This window comes from Brienomyrus brachyistius, chromosome 4 (genome assembly GCF_023856365.1).
Source record: "Brienomyrus brachyistius isolate T26 chromosome 4, BBRACH_0.4, whole genome shotgun sequence".
Classification (NCBI taxonomy): domain Eukaryota; kingdom Metazoa; phylum Chordata; class Actinopteri; order Osteoglossiformes; family Mormyridae; genus Brienomyrus; species Brienomyrus brachyistius.
In genome coordinates, this window is record NC_064536.1 from 22,847,141 (window position 1) to 22,861,853 (window position 14,713).

The window sequence follows — 14,713 nt, forward strand, 5'->3', positions numbered from 1 at the left end:
CCCATTCTATAGTCTCCTCATCGCCCTCCAGTTCCCATCCTGTGGTTTCCATCCACACACTTGACTTGCCTCCATCTCCTAAATTGCAGCTGCTCATTCTTCATCTAGGCCTGTGGTGATCCATTCACCCCATCCTTGTGTATCTCGTCCCCACTCTGGCAACCTTCCAGTGTCCCTTTGACCCCAGTCTATTACTACCCAGTCCCTTCCTCCTCGGTTCCTGAGCCTGTTGTCCCATCAGGCTCATTTTCTTTCCTTTCCCTTTCAGTTCCCCTTCCCTTTCCTGGTCCTGGCCTCTTGTTCCCATTCCTGTCCCTCAGTCTTCACATCCTGTTTCCAGCTGGTCTCTCTCTGGTTCTGTCCCTCAGTTCCCGTGTCCTGTTCCCAGTTTATAGGTCCCTGGTCCCCAAGGTCTGTTCCCAGCTGTGTTCCCTCATCTGGTGGCCCCATCCCAGTTCCTGTTTACCCTGTCTGTCCTACCGCCCTCATTAATTCACCTCCTGGTTCTGTCTGTCCCATTCCCTGTGTTCCATGGTATATCTAATGCCATGGAATTTTTTTGTACCCTTCTACTGACTGATACCTTTCAGCAATGAGATCCCTTTGATGCTTTGCAAGCTCTATGTGAACCATGGCTTTTGCTGCAGGATGCAACTGAATAAATGTCTGGAAAATCCTGCTAGAATAGCTGAAGTTTATCTGGGGTTAATCAGCGTCACTTTAATTGCCTGCAGACGTGAACCCAAAAAGACTGTATGCTGTAATGAAATCAAAAGGTGCTTCAAAAAAGTATAAGTTTAAGGAAGTGCAGACTTGTGCAACTTGCATATTTTTTTATAGTTTCCCCCCTAACAGATTTGTTTGCTTTTCAATTGAATTGTGCAGATTACAGGTAACATTAAAGGTGGGAAAATTTTTTTTAAATGATTCATTTTGGCCTCATTTTTTTACATTACAAAAGCTTGGCATTTTAACAGGGTTGTGTAACTTTTTATATCCACTGTAAACATGGTAAATGAAAATTTCAGCCCTCGATGTAAATTACTTCCACAATCAATCTATGGAAATGAAAATTACTGCATGTCACCAGAACATAAAGTAAAATCGTGATGGGAGACTAGTACTTGCACTAAATCACAATTTTATAATGAAGATGAAGAAACAGGATAAGCAGCTGGAGGACGGATGAATGAATGAATGAATGACCTCTGCTGTATAATCAAATACTCACAGTAATCTGTAGTCACAAATAAGCAGAAAAGGTAGATGTTTAGTGACAATTTTTTTTCCATTACATACAGTATAGAATAATGTGTGACCTATTATGGTTTAAACACTTCCTGTTTGTAGTGCAGAGGTTAAATGCAGCCTGACAGAATGATTTTACACTTGACTGCAGTCTTCTTTCTGTCCACTATGTGGCAGCAGTATACAGGAATGGTCTTATTTTGTGTTAGTGGCGGATGTGTGTATACATTCATATACCCTGATAGCATGGAATTCTGCCTCCAACTCTGTGCCTCAGGGACCAAGGCAGGAGTGAATTACATACTAACAACAGTATAGTAAATTATGTATAGTATATTACAGTATATTATAGCAGTATGTACAGTATATTAAAGTATGACAGAATTATATTATGCACTTTCCTTTAGGAACAAAATTGCATAGTTGCATAGTTAAAGTAACAGGAAAACCAGCAGGAATGGGATCCTAAGAGAACTTTGCCAAAAGCTGAAACAAGACTGTAAGAATGACACTGATCCAGCACCAGCACTGACCCCCCCAGCTTCTCAGGACAGGAAGTCAGCCCAGACCAAACAGCACCCCCCAGCCAATAAGCTACCTGCAAGCTGCAGGGTGGTTCAGCTAGACAACACTGGGTGATCTGGGTGTTGGGGGGGGGGGGGGGAGCAGCATGGTCACAATAGAGGGGGAAGCAACAGGAAGTAGAAGTGTAAAGTGCAGGATGAGGGCAGCTAACATAATTATCAGTCACTGTATCTCAGTGCTGCTATACTTTGTCTTTCTTGCAAAGGAAGTTTATTGTCTTGCAGACAGTTTCCTGCTAATGTAGAGCCCCAGCCACACATGCCACAGCCAGCCATTGCTGTAAGTGATGATGTTGGTCAGGTGGGCTGTGCAAAGGCAGCATGACGATAAAGTTTGTGGTCAGTTGGTGAGAAGGAGCGACACCTCATGCAAACCGAACAGAAGAGTGCAGAACCTGTATAAACCAAGCGGAGGGGAGAAAGTCGGTTTTCATTGGACTCCAGGAGTCCTGGTCACAGACAGAGACAGAGAAACAGTGAAGATGTGGAGAATCATAATCTGTGTAATGAAACGACAAGCTGTGAACTTGTGCGTCTGTGTCTGCGTGTGTCTGTCTGGGGCTGAGAGAAACACAAACAGCTCTCAGTCTGATAGGACGGCTGATAAGGCCCAGGTGAAGTGAATCAATGTGCTCATCACCTGACTTTACCCCCCCAGGACGGCCCCCACCCCTGTCTTACAGAGACACCTTCCTATTAGGCCTCTTGTTCCCTACTGATCCACAGAGATTAAAAGGACCTACTGCAGTGACACTATAGAAAACTGTATAAAACATAGTAAAGGCTGAACCAAAGGCCTGAGGACAGACCCTCTGTATACAGCACACAGTGTTTATACAGTCTCACCCTCACATCCTGTATGACGACATTTCTGCTTTTCAGAATAAGTGTAAAAATATTTTCTGCATCATGCTAATGATTTAGCTGCTTTCTGCTCATGCATGAGTGAAAAACAAGGAAATCAAACAGTTCAGAGATAAATCTGACATATGTGCTTCACTTGCATGTATTTTTATTCTCTGAGCTACAATGATTCTGGAGAGGACCTGAGAGGCTCGGAGGGCCAGTGAGGCCGCAGGGTGCTGAGAGAACTGCAGGACAGGAGCAGGAGGACGGCGTGGCTCCTCTCCTCTCAGCCGCAGCAGGAGTGTCGTCAGGCGGGATAACGTCGAGTAGACAAGAGTCTGGGTGACTGATCCAGATAGTGTGTCCCCCATCTCCCTCTGTTGGAGACGGAGACTCAGCCAGCCCCTCTACTGCAGCCCAGGAGATACTGCTGACTGCACCGGGACTTAGGATAGAGGATAGAGTGTCAAACCAGCCCACCTTGGAGACACAGGGCTCTGGAGGGTCAATGTGGGGGTGTCTTCTCCGTAGTGAAGGTGAGCCCAGTATGGGTGGGGTGATCCACCCGCCGGGCGACTCCTCAGGGTCCTGAAGGTCGCTCTCGCTCAGTGGGTCGTTGAGGGGATTGTCTACCAACCATCACTGTGCGTGAAGCTCAGATACTAGGAGGAGGTCAGGGGAGAGTGTACAGGTGGAGATGTGAAGCGAAGGAGGTTCCCAGAGATACCTGTTATCTTCCTCTGAAGGCCCCCTGGAGGATGGGCTCCACCTCTGCGTCTGGTTCCTCAAAAGTTTCTGTCTTCTAGGGAGATTTTCCTTGCCACTGTTACCTCTGGCTTCCTCACTGTGGGGTTTGGGCAGCGATACTATAAAGTGCCTAGAGACACTGAAATTGGAAATGTACTGCACAATTGAATTTAACTGAATTGAATTGAATTGTTCAATCATTCCGTCACAACATGCGGGACTCCATGGCAGGTGTTTGGCAAAACAGAAAGGAGGTTTAATTAAACTAAACACACAGGGATTGCAAATTAACACGACTGCAGGGATCAGAATGAGAAGGTTAGGACAAAGAAGGACATGGACTGACAGGAGAAGTGATGTTAATCACCAGACAAGCAATGACTAGACAAACAGGTGCTTGTATACATAGACTAATGAGGGGCAACAAGCACCAGGTGTAGCCGATCATGGTCACGTGAGGAAGGAGACAGGAGGGTCAGGCAGACATGGCAGGCAGGATGTGACATCACTGTTTTATACCTCACAGTTTATTTCAGTTTACTTGTGAAGCTGCAGAAAATTGCTGTGAGTCACATGACAAATACAGGAAAGTGGGCAAGCTGAAGATTTACGTTTTTTTTTCTTTGGCTGCAATTGCAGCTAAGAGCAACTGGACTGCAACAGTGAAATGATGGATCTTGAGGCCTTACTGTCAGGAGCCCATGTCTCCTGTTGGTCTTACTGTGGTTCCTCAAAGTCCCTCTGTGTCTTTAGCTCATCATGATATTAGATATCTGACTGATACACCTGCTATCTCAGCACTCCTGAGAGTTGGCTTTGAATGTGACCATGACTGTGTCTCTCTGCAGTTTGCAGGCTTCCTCTGATCCTTCCTCTGATCACTGATATCACTAACCCAGTGGCCTAATGGATAAGGCATCAGCCTCCGAAGCTGGGGATTGTGGGTTCGAGTCCCATCTGGGTTATTGGGGGCAGCGTGTGGCTCTGTGGGCTAAGCCTGTGTGCCTGTAATCAGAAAGTTGCACGTTCAAACCCAGCCTCAGCCTGTGGGTCCTTGAGCGCGGCCCTTAACCCCCAACTCCCTGGGCGCCGCTATGGGTGGCAGCCCTTCGCAGGCAACTTCCTCTATGAAAAAAGAGCAAGTTGTGGGAGGCATAAAGACAATTTCCCTACGGGTATCAATAAAGTATCGATTATTATCACATGGCATTTCTCCACCTTCCAGTGCCCTGCGATGGACTGACGTGCTGTTGAAGCTTTACCTCACTTTACACTGTGTGCTTCCAGCATTAGAATCCAGATAATTATACTAATAATAAATATGATAAACAGAGAAATTCATGGTCTTCTTTATTCATGCAGATTTTTTATTTGGTGAATTGAGTCTGTGCATAGACAGTTGATTTAATTCTCTACACACTAATAATAATGGTCTGACTTTCTGAAGGGCTAAACATTCAGCCTTGTGGTTTTCTCACTTCCTCTTTAAAGTGTCCACTCCCCCTTCGCTCTGTTTGCTGTGTGTAAGAATAGAAACGACAGAGACAGTGAAGGTACAGAGGATGAGGAAGTGAGTGTCACTCTCCACAGATCTGGGCTCAGTGACACACACACTTATGGATCCTCTGATGCTCCTGTTTCTTCTCATTGCTGGGCTCACAGGTGAGTGTCACTCATTACAGTGAACTGAGTAGAGATCTCTCTCCTGCTCCTCACACACTGTCAGCTACAGTATGGAGATCAGGATGGAGATCTGGTCAGGAGAAATCGCAAAATGTCAATTCTGCAAAGATTCATCTGCTTTACATAACATTGTGTCTGTAATTGTGAATATTTTTTGGATTCCTATGGTTGTATTCATGGGCGTCATTAGGCCAGATCAGTCAGGGCTGTAGCTCTGAGTATTTTACCCCCGATGCCAATCTTCCTTCAAAAGAGAAAAAAGTCAAACCCCTGTTAACTTGACTCAGTCCCTGATCTTTTCAGTAGCTGGAAACTCCCCTGGGTGTTTGTATCAAAACATTTGCAATTGCTATGCTAATATTTGCATGTAACAGGTTATTGATAATATAAATTTAATATCTAAGTATTCATTGTAATACTGCCATGTGTTTCTTTAGTAACCAAACAGTACTAAGACGGTTAGTGCAGATAAAATGCCCTTGTCCTTTGCATGCTTTGATGTTCTGTGTTGTGTACGATTATCTTACTGGGGTCATTTCAGCAGCACAGGTGGTTATGTGAGCAGACAGCCGGGATGCCGTCAATCATTTCTGTGTGTACAGTCAGAGGGGTCTAAACACCCAGCTTCATGAGCTACTGCAGCAGGTCTCTGTTTATCAGGGCTCAAGATCTGCCTCAATTAAGCCCCGTTCATACTTCCCTTTTCCATGTGGCTTTCAGGCTGCAGGCGGTCATAAATTATCTGCACAGTAAAAATGTAAAAATATATATAGCCAGTGCAATTAACATCACACAGACAAACACAAATAATTTGGGGTTCTTTATTTGCTAGATGCCCAAAAGAAAATGGAAAGGCAACTGAGCGGAGTTTTCCCGTTCTTTCCTTTATAAGTTTTACCGTGCGGTACAATGGCTACAACACACGGGTGCAAATCAGCTTTCCCCAGCAGCAAATACTCTAAATAAAATAAATCTAACTTTTCTTTTTTTACCGTGTATAAAATACGGCAGTGGACTGGAACTGCACAAGGAAATACAAAAATACGTACAACCGTTGGTTGTAAATACTAAGACATACATTCATTTAACACAGAAATGAACAATAGCGCTCTTTTTAACATACATTTCAGTATCGCGCGTCTCTCCACGTACGGCCCGCTCCCTTCAGAACGGCTTACACGAAATCCCCAGGCTATTCATACCCCGTCAAGGGATACCTCCTCTTACAACAATTCTTCTTCCTTTGCTGTATTTTGGTTGGTCTATGAAAGTCAGTGCTGCCACCTACTGGAAAGATCTAGTCCGTTATCTTGCACAAGCGCAGTCGACGTGCACCAATGTGCATGATCTCCACCAAACAAAAAATCTGGGCTAAACATGCATCATCAACAGATATCTGGCGTAATCCCTTGATGACGAAATTTATGTCACCTCACCCTGTGTGATACTGAAAGTATAAATTGGTCTTCAGGGGTGGAGATTAGACCTGCTTGTCTTTCACTCTGCAGCAGGTTTGCAGAGCTAGTTAAGCTCTAGCTGTTAGACACTGGGGGCAGCGTGGGGGCCTCACACCTCCAGGCTTGTGGTTTTGGTATCTGGCCCAGCTCTCTGTGTAGAGGTTGCATGTTCTTCCTGTATATATACTGGTTTCCTATGACGTCTCTGGTTTCATATCTAAAGTCACATGTTCTAGGTGAATTGGTGCCTCTAAAAGTGCCCATAGTGACTGTGTGTGAGTGTTTGCCTTGTGACAGACTGGCATCCTGTCCTGGATCTTCCTCTGCCTTGTGCCCTGTGCTGCCTTATATCAGCTCAATGCTCCCTGTACTTTACTGACTCTGTACTGGATAAGTATGTAGAAAATGAATGAATGAATGATCTAAAATATGTGTAGACCTTTATTAATTGTTATTTGCACACATTTATTAATCGCCAATATCACATTGCATGAGTACGAGTTGGAATCTAATTCTTGCCTTCCCCCATCTTGCTCTCCATAGCTCAGGGCTGATGGCACAGGGGCAGCCGATGTGTGGCCCCCTGCAGCTGGGGGTTATGGGTAAGGACCCACAGACATGTGACTATTCTGCCGAGGCCGGGGCTCGAACTGGCGACCTTCCGATCACGTTTGCAGTTTGTGTATCTTGCTGCTGTATGAAAAATTTCCCCCCAGGATCAATTAAGTTCATCTGATCATATATTATTATATGATTCCCCAGATGATGTAGACTTACAGCAAAAGGTCACGGGATTTGAAACTATCATGTGGTATCAGGTACAACATGCAGGTCTGTGCAATATGGACTGTGTCAGATTTAGATAGAACTGGCTTTTATAATATAACTTTTGTTAATCCACAGATTTGATTTTTACGTATTTTCTGCATAATCTACTTAAAATTGAGGGGTCTAGCGTTACCCCTGACAACTTCCATCCATTGCATGGATATACACTGACCACTGCTGCAGCAAAGTGCATCACGGGACCCAAACCACAGCGACCACAAGCTGGTCTCAGCCCTGGAGCCTCATAGGATATTTCACAGCGTCACAAATTTTCACTTTAGATGTTTGCATCTGTGGAGTTTGTGAATTATAATGATAAATGTATCACAAGGGTATTTCTCTACAGTTCTGCATGTCTATCAGTTGTCTGTTAATATTTATTTGGGTGCTGTTTGTCATTCTTTGTATACTATGTCTGAACAAGTGAGCTTTCCAATGCAGTTGTAGAATATGGCAAATAAAACATCTTTTTTTTAAAATGTCTATACAAATTGTATTGTTCCAGTATCAGAAAAATAATTAATATATTATCCATTCTATAGCTCTTGGCATCAATGCATGTTATCGCTATCAATGCATAAAAAGCCTGTTTGAATTCGAAACTGACATTACATACATTTTTTTGGTTTGTCACCTGATTTTCATGCATAACTTACAGTTTACCAGAGAAATGTCTTGGATTTATCTAAGATGATATTTGATATTTCATGACTAATGAAAATATTGTCAGTCTAATGGACAAATAGCTTTTACTACCTTGAGTACTTTCAAGAAAAGCACAGGCTGAAATTACAGTTCACAGCCACACGAGGGTAGCAAAGCTATGGACACTGTGTGTCAACGTAGTAAATGAGAATGTGAGCCCTCTGGTGGGGAAACAGTGTAAATACTTTTGCAGTCAGTCTATGAAAATGAAAGGTACTGTAGATCATTGTATGCGGGCGCTGGGGAACGTAAAATAAAATAGTGACTAGAGACAAGTACCCGCTCTCGATCACAGTTGCATGTTTAAGGTAAACATACAGACAACAGAGACTTTTCAATAGATTACCAATAACATTCGTAATAGATTTATATGTTTAAATTCTAATTGCTCCTTGATTACTGGTGCCCAGACCAGGATAAACAGCTGGATGATGGATGGATGAATGAATGATTGAATGAATGAATGAATGAATGAATGAACCCTGCTGTAAAATCAAATACTCTCAGTATTCCGTAATCACAAATAGGCCAAACAGATAGACGTTTATTGAATGTTTTTTTTTTATTACATACAGAAAAAAGGACGATCTATTATGGTTTAGTCACTTCCTGTTTGTAGTGCAGAGGTTAAATGCAGCCTGACAGAATGATTTTACACTTGACTGCAGTCTTGTTTGTGTCCACCATGTGGCAGCAGTATACAGGAATGGTCTTATTCTGTCTCGTGGCTGATGTGTGTATACATTCATATACCCTGATAGCAAGGAATTTTTCCTCCAGCTTTGTGCCTCGGATCTAGGCAGGAGCGAATTACATACTAACAACAGTATATTAAATTATACAAAATGTTTTCACCAGGAAATTAATCTGAAAATTATTCAGATTTGCAGATGTATGCAAAAGTGGAGATTTCAGGTCCAGAGAGTACAAATCCAGACCAAGATTTTGTTTCAAGCAACCAGTTGAGTTTAAAGAGTCACAGTCACAGAGTCCTCAACTGGTTGGTTGAAACAAAATCTTGGTCTGGATTTGTACTCTCTGGACCTGAAATCTCCACCTTTGGATGTAGGTATACATAGTTAAAGTAACAGGTAATCCAACAGAATTGGGATCCTAAGAGAACTTTGCCAAAGGCTGCATCAAGACTGTAAGAATGACACTGATCCAGCACCAGCACTGACCCCCCACGTTGACAGGAAGTCAGCCCAGGCGAGGTCTTGACCCCCAGCCAATAGGCCGCCTAGTAGCTGATGGTACAGCACTGGGTGATCTGGGTGTTGGGGGTGGGGGGGGGGCAGTATAGTCAGAACAGAGGGGGAAGTACCTCCCCAGGAAGCAGAAGTGGAGAGTGAGAACAGCTCACTTAATTATCAGTCACACTATCTCAGTGCTGCTATACTGTATGCAAATCACGGCAATTTTATTGTCTTGCAGACAGTTTCCTGCTGATGTAGAGCCCCAGTCACACATGCCACAGCCAAGCATTACTGTAGGTGATGATGTTGGTCAGGTGGGCTGTGCAAAGACAGCATGACCATAAAGTTTGTGGTCAGTTGGTGAGAAGGAGCGACACCCCATGTAATCCCAACAGGAGAGAATGAAACTGTTGGTCTGCCCACGTCAGAGGAGTTTCAGTTCGGCTGCTCATCCTCCAGGGGCCTTCGGCTGTGACCGAGGCCTCTGTAGGTACTCAGGACATCGGCTCCACCAGTTGATTCCAGCTATCTGAGATAGTGTCAGTCCCCTGGCGATGTCGTCAGCTGGGTTAATATTGTTATCTACATTTTGCCATGACTGACAATCTGTCAGCTCCTGTATCTCCGCAATCCTAGTCCCTACAAATGCGATAAAATGACAGGATTCTAACTGATGCCAAGTAAGAACAGTTATAGAGTCCGTCCAGTAGCTGACGTCATGGATCCCTACAGTACGGTCCTTCTGTAGTACTGCCACTAACTCGGCTGCAGTCAGAGCTGCACAGAGCTCCAGTCTACAGATTGACTGCTGCCGCTTAGGTACAGCTCTGGACCTCCTGGCTAAGAAGGCAGACTTTTCTTGCTCCAGAGTTTCTAGACCAGGACCTTCTCTCGGGTGGTATATGGGACTATGAACCCAAGTGGGTCATACTGGCTGGTGAGGACTTGGTAAACCCCCCACATTGTGGGTTCAGTTCTCTCTGTCTGGCTATATTCATATCCCAAGGTGTCTGATTAGCACTGCCAGCGTAACCTGAGGATGTGCTGCTGTGGGTCAGAGCTTAGTACTCTTTGCTTTGGGCTCTAGACTAAGATTTTGGGTGACCTCTGGGTAGTTACAAGCCCATTTGCATTAGTTAAATTCTCCCACAGGTAGAAGGCGTTGCAACTTACTGAGGAGCTCAAGATTCAAGATTCAAGACTTTTATTGTCACAATAAAAAATAAAAAATAAAATCACAATAAAAAAGCCTGTTAACAAAATTAACTGACAGACCACAAAGATGCAAGTGACAGAGACTTTACAAGATTAATAAATAAATAGGTAAATAAATAAATAACACAACAGTTAAAATAGCAGCTGTTAAAATGACTATATGGAGCAGATCTACACATACTCCCTCCCACTCACCTACCCACATACACTTACGATCACCGTATGTTTCCATAGCAATAATGGGGAGGAACGATGTCATGGGTCAGATGCATTTATAGTTCTGACGCATTTAAGGCAGTTTGATGAATAGGTGATGGTTTGGATGTCAATGGTCTTTTATAATCGCCCTGGCTCTAGAGAGACATCTAGAGCTGGCAATGGAATCTAAGGAGGGGAGTGGGCAGCCAATCACCTTCTCTGCTGTACTATTGACTCTCTGGAGTCTCTTCTTGTCGGTACCTGTACAACCAGCGTACCACACGGGGATGGCGTGCATCAGCACACTCTCGATTGTGGCTCAGTAGAAGGACACCAGCAGATCGGTCTGCAGCCTATTCCATCTCAGGACCCTCAGGAAATGGAGGCGCTGCTGGGCTTTCTTCACCAGGGCGGTTGTGTTTGTGGTCCATGACAGGTCCTTGGAGATGTAAGTCCCGTGGAACCATGTTAACCAGCTTGGCTATAAGGATGTCCGGGATGATGGCATTAAGAGCTGAATTAAAATCGATGAAGAGCATCCTTACTGAAGTCCTAGGATTCTCTAGATGTTGCAGAGCAGAGTGGAGGCCAATGGAAATCTCGGTGGACCTGTCTGCCTTATAGGCAAACTGATGGGGGTCAAAGCCAAGTTGGAGGCAGTCCTTTATGTGCTTTAGGACCAGCTTCTCAAAACACTTTGCAACCACAGGTGTCAGTGCAATGGGTCTGTAGTCATTGAGGCTACTGACAGCGGAGGACTTGGGGACTGTAACTATTATTGCAGATTTCAGGCAGTGAGAATGAAGTGAGCTCTGAATATATTACGGACCTGATATTCTTGAAGGGTGAGTGTATGTGGGCTGAGCTCAGAGGACGCAATGGGCAGGGCAGTTTGCATGGAAGGAGTATCTACTGTACAATTCTCCCAAAGCGAGCAAAGAAGTGGTTTAATTCCTCTGCTAATGAAATATCCATGTTTCCCATAATGTCCCGCTGCCTTTGTAATTAGTAATTTGTTTCAATCCCTCCCATACCTTTCTGGGATTATTGTCTGAGAGGTCATTCGATAGCTTACTTGAATAGGCCCATTTTGCTTCTCTGATGCCTTTTTTAAGGTCTGCTCTTGCTCTCCTGTACATATCCTGGTCCCCAGATTTATAAGCAGAATTACGTGCTTTTAACAGTGGCTGAACCTTACCCGTCATCCAGGGTTTACGGTTGGGGTAGACCCGGACCCGTGTTTCCATGGTGACAGTGTCCATGCAATGCGTGATGTAACCCAGCACTGCAGAGGTATAAGTCTCTAGGTCATCATGTTCAAAAACACTCCACTCTGTAAGGGCGAAACAGTCCTGCAGCTGAGCCAGAGCTACATCAGACAAGGTGTTAATAGTCTTGGTGATGGGCTTTGTCTTTTTCTTCAGTGGTATGTATGCCGGGACAGCAAGCAGGGAGAGGTGATCAGACATACCCAGATGGAGGAGGGGAACAGATCTGTAGGCTCGCTTGATATTTGTGTATACATGGTCCAAGGTGTTATTCCCTCTCGTGGGGCATTTCACGTTGAACAAATTTAGGCAGCACAGTGCTTAAGCATGCTTTGTTAAAATCCCCTACGATGATGTGTACTCCCTCTGGATATGTCCGCTGCTGTTCAGAAATTGAATCATGCAGATAGGCAAGGGCGGAGCTAACAATAGCATCCGGAGGTATATAAACAGCGGTTATTAACATTACAGGCAGTTCCCTAGGCAAGTAAAATGGTCTGCACAGAAGAGACATTGCCTCTATGTCCGGGGAGCAGACTGTGGTGATGATCTTAGTGTTTGTGCACCAGTTACTATGTGTGTAAATGCACAAACCTCCACCTCTGCTTTTTCCGGCTGCAGCCTTCATGTCGCTGCGGTGCATTGTGCGGTCTGCTAGCTGCATCGAGGCGTCGGGAATTTCCTCTCGTAGCCACGTCTCCGTGACGACCAAGCCACAGCAATCGCGGACGAGTGGATGTCCGGTTAGTAGGAGGTTCAGTTCGTCGATTTTGTTGACGATCGACCGTGCGTTGGTCAGAAAGATGCTGGGAAGCGGAGGATTAGAAGGCTGCTTCTTTAGCCTGACTAACACGCCTGACCCGCAGCCCCGCTTTTGTTTTCGTTCCTTCCGCCGCCTGCGTCGCTTGGCGGAATGATATCAATCCACGGAGCGCCCGATGGTCTCGCTATCTCCGGGGGGATGTTGTTGAGCCTCGGATAATGATTGGTAACAGGAATCTGGCTGTTATATTCCATGTTCCTTAGCCTCCATGGGTGTAGCTAAGATCTGAACGCAGTTGTCTACATAAAAACAGTGTTCAACTGATGAGCGTCCATCTACTCCCGACTGACTTTGGTCCATCACATGCTTATAATATACGAAGGTGGTGTAGTAGGGACTGCAGGCGGTCCCAAAGTGCAGAAACTGCTGCTGATAAACATCAGGTAGGTTTTCCCTGTTCAGATTGTGCCACAGGAAGCTGAGATGGGGCTGGTCCTCCTTAAGCATTCATAGCTGGAGAAACATGCTCTTTTCATCACCACTAATGGCTACTTTGCACTCCTGGAAACGGAGGAGGAATCAAAACAGCAAAGCATCAAGTAACGGCCAAAGATATTCATTTAGGCTCATTCCCCTGTAGGTGAAAGAGCAATAAAAGACAAGTCTGTTCTTGCCGTTATGCTAAACTAACTGGCGTGGGATGTACCACCCAGGACTGCCCTCAGCGGTGGCTGGTGGAACCTTACACACATAGCCAGCTTCAACTAATTCAGTGATTTTCCTACAATAATCTGTAGCTGTATCAGAGCCTCTAGCTAGATGCTTCTCAGCTCCTCTAAGGTGAGCAGGAATAGCTTCCATATTGACTGCTAAAGGAGGAAAACTGGTTTTCCACCGAAGTCGAGTCGCATATCGGTCAACGCCTTTGACTGAAACTTTAACTGTACAATCCTCGAGTCTCTTAACTGCCTCAGTCTCCTGTCTGTACTGAGTGATGAGCCTTGTTTCTATTTTTCTCTGTCAGTATCTTTATTCCGTGATTTTGTTAGTGAATTCCACCTGTGTCCTATTTAAAGTGTCTGTTCTAATTGATTGATTGTTTTGTGTATTCACACCTACCTTTTGTTAGTACTCGTTATCTGTGTATTTTAGTGCCTGCTTGTGTTCTTTTCTCTGAGTAGGTTATTGTGTTGAATGTTAGATGGTACCGTGTGGTGCAGTATGAGTTCCCTACCTTGTTCCTGCTCCTTGTTCCTGTGTTGCTTTGTTCCTAGATCTTATTTCCTTGTCATTCCTTGTAGTTAGTCATTGTTTTCCCTATTTTGCTTTTTGACCCCTTGTGGTCCTTTCCTTTGTAGTTTTACCAGTGCTTTAGTTTCTGTAATAACCCCCCCCCCCCATGTCTCAGAGCTGCCAGTGGATTGTCACCTTCTTTTTCTGCCTGCACTATGCCTCGCTTCCTTAACACCAGCTGTCATCCAGGAGATCATGCATGTCTAGGGTATTCTGTGTCTCCATAGTCACGGGTAACTTTACCTACGGTGCCTTAACCTACAGGCATGTTTTTGGAAACATAAACAAATTATATATATATTTGTTTCATACATTTTGGAAGATGAGATGCAGGGTGGCAGTGATAACTCCTCTGAGGCAGCAATCGCGTCACGCCCAGAAAAACTAAACTCGCTAGCTAGCTTTCCAGGCAGCTAAATGTGATGTGCAGAGGGTGAAGTGTAACGAAGAGTTACAACCTAATTCATAATCGGCTTATAAACCATTCATAACCCCTTTTATAAGGGTAGCCTTATTGTATAGTGGTACTGAAATATTTTTACTTTAACTTACTCATAGCTGACTCTTAGAGTAACAGCCAGTACCCATACAGTGAGACAATGAGAGCCCTCATTGAACTGTATGGACAACCACAGCCTTACAGCATATTGTTATGCTGGTAGATGGGCCTAACATTATATGC

The 14,713-nt window shown here is 44.5% G+C and overlaps 1 protein-coding gene and 1 non-coding gene across 2 annotated transcripts in view; both read left to right on the forward strand.

Moving 5' to 3' along the window:
- Nucleotides 1–14,713, forward strand: part of LOC125739920 (uncharacterized) — a 645,903-nt gene that overhangs the window by 259,250 nt on the left and 371,940 nt on the right. The window lies entirely within an intron of this gene.
- trnar-ccg (transfer RNA arginine (anticodon CCG)) lies at nt 4,318–4,390 on the forward strand. The gene has a single exon. It is a non-coding gene; the product is annotated as a tRNA-Arg (tRNA).